Genomic DNA, 6,750 nt, shown 5'->3' with positions numbered 1-6,750 from the left:
GCATGAATGGGCGAGGGGCAGAGAGAGAGGGAGACACAGAATCGGAAACAGGCTCCAGGCTCTGAGCCATCAGCCCAGAGCCCGACGCGGGGCTCGAACTCACGGACCGCGAGATCGTGACCTGGCTGAAGTCGGACACTTAACCGACTGCACCACCCAGGCGCCCCTGGAGCATCAAACTTCTAGAGGGAGATAGTCACAAGTGAGCCTCATCCAGAGGACACCTGCATCATAGGCGTTCTGGGTCATGAGGACTAGTCAAATACTCATCGTTAAATTAATACCATGGGACTACTTTAAAATTATTAGTTCTTCCCAGAATTTTGCAAGTGGCTTCATTTTGTAACTAGAAAAGGAGCTTGTGTGTCGCAGGGAAGTTCCCATCAGCCAAGGGAAGGCTGAAGGAAGGTACTAGAATCCAAATTCTGGGAACCTCCACACACTCTCTGCTGGAGATTCAACTGGATGCAAGACTGGTAAAGAGATGGACAAGGGATCCTCCTTCAGAATTCCCTCTTTCCCTTGGTTTTCTTCTTCTTATTTTCTAGAATTTTCAAATCAAGAACATGACATATACAGTATAGTGTTTAAAGCACATTTGTCTGATGCATACAGCTCAATGAATTTTTGCATATATATACATCCAGGTAGCCAGAACAATACACAGAACATTTTCAGCATTCCAGAAAGTAACCCTTGCTCCTTCCTAGTTCATAATCCCTCCTTCACTCTAGAGGTAACCACTATTATGACTTCTATCACCATTGATTAATTTTTCTTATTGTTGAACTTGGAATCATTCAATATATTTTCTGTGTTAGTTTTCCATTGTGGCATAACAAATTACAATAAACTTATGGTTTAAAACAACACACGTTTATCATCTCACATTATCTATGGTCAGGGGTCAGGGCACAGCTTAGCTGGATCCTCCACTCAGGATCTGACAAGGCTGCAGTCAAGGTGTTGGCTGGGCTATGTTCTCATCTGGTGGCTTTGCTGGGGAAGGATCTATTTGCAGTCTCATCCAGGTTGTTGCCAGAATTCCCTTCTTTGTGATTGTATGACTGTTGGCAAAAAGCCACTCTCAGCTTTTAGAGAATATCTGTAGTTCCTTGCCCCGTGGTCCTCTCACAGGTTCTCTCACAACATGACAGCTTACTTCATGAAAGTAAGGAGGAATACCTCTCTCTACAGAGTCTCATGTAAAGTAACAAACCTATTGAAAAAAATTAAAGTAACAAACCATGGGAGTGATGTCTCATTACTGTGACATATACCATAACCTAACCAAGGAAACAACTTCCCATCACTTTTGGCATATTCTTTTTGTTGAAAACAAGTCACAGTCTCTGTTTGCAATCAAAAGGAGGGGATTATATAAGGGTGTGACTTGTTGGGGGTCACTGTAGAGTATGTCTGCCATATTCTATTTTGTGCCTGACTTCTTTGGTTCAACCTGATACCTATGAAATTCATCCATGTTGATGAGTGTATCCATTGTTCATTCTTTTTCATTTTGTGTAGTATTCCTTTATGTAAATAGACCAGAATTTACTTACCCATTCTCCTACTGATAGATATTTGGGATGTTTCTACTTTTAGGTTATTATGAATAATACTGTTTTAAATATTCTTGTACATGTTTCTAGGTGAACATATACATTTGTTTCTCTGGAGTATATAATTAAGCACACTTAGGGTTTTTTTCCTGTAGTTTAATTCATTCAACATGTATTTACATGAAGCCCTCTTGCTGCAATTTTAAAGGTCATGACTTGGGCCTGAGCTGGACGATAAAAGACAGGTTGACTCTCATTGTGACAATTATGTTCACCTCCTCTCCCCACTTTGCCAGGGGTGGTGGTGATTGGATCCCTATTTTATGAATGCTTTCCTGATGATTCCTCTCCCCTCCACCTTTTCTTTCAGCAACCAATAAAACATAAAACAGCAACCACCCACCCTAAACTTAAGAGACTGCCTTGTGATTGCTAATCTGGTTTCAGTAGGATACAGGTTTCCACTTCTCAGGAACACCACTTTCTCAGTGCATGGTTTCAATATGCACCTCTCTGAGAGTCCTGGATAACCAGAGAAGCACGTGGAGCTCTCCAGGGCACTGGAGCCTGAATCTGGAACCTTGGGAGGACCGCCAGAGGGCCCTTTCCCCTTAAAGTGCAAAAGAAATGGAAAGATCCAGTCACATATGAAAGGCAAAGCCACATGATAAAGAAAACTTAGAAGGACACAAAAAGAAAAACACTCCAGCTTTTCCTTATCGCTTCAGATTTCTTCCTCTCACTGGCCAGGAACAAGTAAACTCCACTTCACAGGTATCCAGAGCTAAAAATTGAGCAGTATGTATCTGAATTCAAAATGATTCGAGGACTTATTCTACACAGCAGCTTTTGCATGGAAGTGTTTGCATGGCATGACTGCACATCTAATCGTCCGGCTAGGAATTTCAAGTTCCGTTCAATTAATGTTGCTTCATCTCTCACACTCAATCCAAACAATTACAGATTTTATCAGGGCAATCCCACAATCATGTGTTGAATTTATCTCTTGTTCTTTGCCTCCGTGACTCTGCTCCAAAGTCCTGCATCATTGCTTCCTGGATCCATAACAATGACTACCGATCAGTAACATTCATGATGTGTGGGGCTTTATTATGTCATTTATTTCATTTAATTTTCTCTATTACATTATTTAACTTCAGAACATTCCTGAGAAGTAGGTACTTTTCTCTCTAGTCCACCTATAAGGACAGGGAGGCTCAGGGAATTACACCTTGCCAGACCATGCAGCTTATAATAGCAGAGACAAGATTCAAACTGTTTGGAAATGTCAATGCCAAAGTCTGTGCCACTGTAATGGCTCTGGACAATTAAAGGGGTGTGCTCTGCTCCACTGATGAGATGGTTTAATGGTGGAGACCTGGAAGCAGTTTCAACAGGAAATTGCTCCTGCTTTTCCACCACTGCCAGAAAGGAAGGCTCAAGAACAATTATTCTAAAAACACAGCAGTCATTTTGGCAGAAGCCTTTGAAATTTAATGAACGCGTACCCAACAATATTGTGCAACAGATCAAATCATTCAGTTCCTTATGGGTCCATTTTCCACATAATTTATTCTGGCATGATCACCATTCAGTTAGTGTTTACAGAGTACCTAGAATATGCCAGGCTGTCTTCCAGGTGCTAGAGAGAAAGCCATGAAAAGAAGACAAAGTCCCTGCCCTCACGAATCTTACATTCTAGTAGAAGAAAATAAAAACAGGCAGTAAGTAGATAACCTGGCAAAGGGGTGATGGTTAGACGTGAGTGCTGTGAAGGGCGTTTATAGGTTGCTGTTGGCAAGAATAGTGGGAGGGAGGGACATTTAACCCGAGACATGAAGTATACGGAGGGGACAGACATGCTGCACGTAGCAGGAAGGAACTTTCAGGCAAGCACATCGGGTGTAGAAAGCTTCTGAGCTGTGACAAGGCTTGGATTGCCCCAGAAACAGATAGAAGCTGGGTGTGACGGCAGTGTGGTGGCTGATGGGGAGAGGGACAGGAGACTGACGCGGTAGACTGGAGCCAGATCATGCAAGGCCAGGAGTTTGGGTTTTGTTCTAAGTGCAGTTGGAAGGCACTAAAGAGTTTGAGACAGAGGAGTCAAATGGTAAGATGTATGTTTTTAAAAATCCACTTAGGATTCTGTGTGGAAAACGAATTGGAGGGGGGCAAAGAGGGAAGTGGGGAGAGCAGTTATAAGACATCTGCATCTGCCCTTAGTCTTGTAGTGGTCCAAGTGTTATGGGCTGAATTCTGTTCCCCTGAAATTCATATGCTGAAGTCCGAGTGCCCAGTACTTCAGAATGTGCCTGTATTTGGAGACTGAGCCTTGAAAGAGGCAATTAAGGCTAAACGAGGTCATTAAGGTGAGTCCTAATCCAGTTTGACTGGTCTCCTTACAAGAAGAGGTTAGGACACAGACAAGCACACAGGAAAAGACCACGTGAAGACACAGGGAGAAGGTGGAATCTCCATGCCCAGTAGAGAGGCCTTTGAAGAGACCAACCCTACTGACACGTTGATCTCAGACTTTTAACCCCCAGAACTGCGAGAACATCAATTTCTGTAAAGCGCTCAGGCCGTGGTCCTTTGTTACCGCAGCCCTAGCAAACGAACTCGTGAAATGAGAGCCGATGGGGCTCGGACCGGGAGGGGACAGTGGAGATGAAGAGGTGCAGTTGGGCTTACCGTATGCTTCTGAGGAAGAGCTGACGGATGAGTTAAACATGAAGAGTGAGAAGGAGGGAGGAATTAAGGGTAACCCCTGTATCCCTGACTTACTGTAAGTCACCTCAAAAATTTTTTTGATGGTATGTAGAATATGTACGACTTTCCCTTCCTCACCACTCCTTTCCCCCTCTTGTGTGGGGTGTCGGGAACTATACTTCTGGGGTACTTTGGAGTGAGGGGAGCAAGGGCTGTCCTAGAGTCTCAGCTCAGCCTGTTTGGATTGAGCTCAGCAATGTCAGGACCCAGGCACGCCCCCCTCTGCAGTGTGACTGCCAGCAGCCCTCAGCAACTGTTGATGGATAACTTGGCCCCACAGAGGTGTCCACAGTTTCTGCCCGGGTGTGGAGATCTTCTCATGGGAAAGAGAAGGAAGGGGCCACAGGGGTAGGCATCATTTCTGCACAGGCTTCTAGTCGTCAAATCCAAGGGGCTGACAGCCTCTCACTGGACCCCCTCATCCCCAGCGTCTCCAGCCACCCTCTGTGCCATCCCTCACCCCAGGGGTGGGGGAGGAGGACGTCTCCATGGGAGAGGTGTCACAAGCCCACCCCTCTCTCCTGTTCCCTTCTGAATTATCCTCCCTATAGCCGTGCCTACTGATGTTCAAAAGCATCATTTGGAAGAAAGGGGAAAAAGAATCTCAGCTGAATATTAACTGAGTTTTTCTCCTTATATTTCTACTAAGAAAACTGGAATTCTCCTGGGCAACGTTTGAGTTTCTGACTGGCTAGGAGAGAGGGAATAGAAGAAGCAAAGCACAGTAACTGATGTATCTAGGTTTATCTGGGTGAAATATAAATACACATATGTATTCAAAGCGTGTACTTATTTAGATTATTTAGATAATTTCTTTTTTTAATGTTTATTTATTTATTTTGAGAGAGAGAAAGAGAGCAAGAAAGTGCATAGGGGAGGGGCAGAGAGAGAGAGAAAGAGAGAGAATCCCAAGCGGGCTTCGCACTGTTGATGCAAAGCATCACGAGGGGCTCAATCTCACAAACTGGGAGATCATGGCCTGAGCCAAAATTAAGAGTTGGGTGCTTAACTGACTGAACCGCCCAGGCGCCCCTAGATTATTTAGGTATTTTAACTGATTTCACTGTATATGCATCTATATGTTTTAACAATATGTATGTGTGTATATATAAATATATGTGGGGATATATGTGTGTGAGTATATCTCTCAGATCTGATCATGTCATGCCCAGCTTTTAAAAACTTTCCATAGTTTCCTCTTGCTTAATTATAGGACAAAGTCCAAACTCTCCTTGGCACAGCCTCCATACCCTCTGGCCTCTCCACTCTCGGCCCCAGGCTCCCCTCCAATAGGCCACCTCCCTGCCCCCACACTCAGGCTTGACCCTGGGGACGTGCATTGGCCTTGCCGTGAACCTTGCTCTTTCCTGCCTCTCAGCCTTTGCACACAGGCAGTTACTCTGACCACAATACTCCTGGCGCATCAGGTGCCTGCCTTGAAATCTTCTATTCATTCATCTCCAGTGAGTTCCCCATCCCTTCTGAGCTGAGGCCTTTGAGATCCCAGTGCCAAGCACAGTGCATTGGATACTGAATGAACTCTGGAGATCACACCATGGTACAGGAGTGCCTTTACTGAGCACTCAGCTCAGTGGTCCCCGCATGAAAGTATTTCTCAGGTGTGTGTTCCTCTCCCATCACAACCCTCAGAATGGGATGCCTGCCTTTCCTCCAAAAGTACATTTCCAGTGCCTTGCATGGGGCCTGGCAGACGGTTGCCAGCCAGTGTATTTTTGATGAATGAATGAAGGTGTATTTATAGGCCACTATTCGTGTGACAGATAAGCTGGAAGCAGAGAAACTGAAAGCAAAATGTTGGAGGCAATGCTCAAGAAACAGTAATCAGAAACAGTGATAAAGCCTCCCCACACAGATGACTAGTTCACTGTGGAACATGGAATTTGATCTGGAGACACACGGACACTACCACAGCTCCTGAGGAAGGCAGTGGTTGCATCTTTTTGGGTCCTCCCCTTCTGTCATCATGGGTGACCAGGGGGTATAATGGTGTCACAGCTCCTACAACAACCAGCACCGGGAAAGGAAGTCCGAGCCCTTCCCCCAGCCTGAGGTAGACCCTCTGACTGCCAGCTGCTCCCCAGACGTGAGCAGAGACATCTGCTGCTGCTGGGTCCAGCCCCCTCCCTGAAGCTTCAGATGGCCCACCTCCTTCCACACTTGTGTTGGGGAAAATCAAAGCCACGTTTCCAATTTCCCACTCCCATTAGCTGTTATGCTCCTGGCTGGGTTTCTGGCCTTCCTGATTGCCAGATCTGGGCTTCAGGCCCGGTGAGCCCTGCATGCAACAGGGTCAGAGGATAGTGTCGTTCTTTGGCACTCAGCAGCCTTCTAATTACTCTTTTTATTGTCATATTTCCAGTGACTTCCTATTCCTTCCTTTGCATTAAATTCCTCACGT

Source organism: Prionailurus viverrinus, chromosome A3 (genome assembly GCF_022837055.1).
Source record: "Prionailurus viverrinus isolate Anna chromosome A3, UM_Priviv_1.0, whole genome shotgun sequence".
Taxonomy (NCBI): Eukaryota; Metazoa; Chordata; class Mammalia; order Carnivora; family Felidae; genus Prionailurus; species Prionailurus viverrinus.
Note: the sequence above shows the minus strand (reverse complement) of the source record.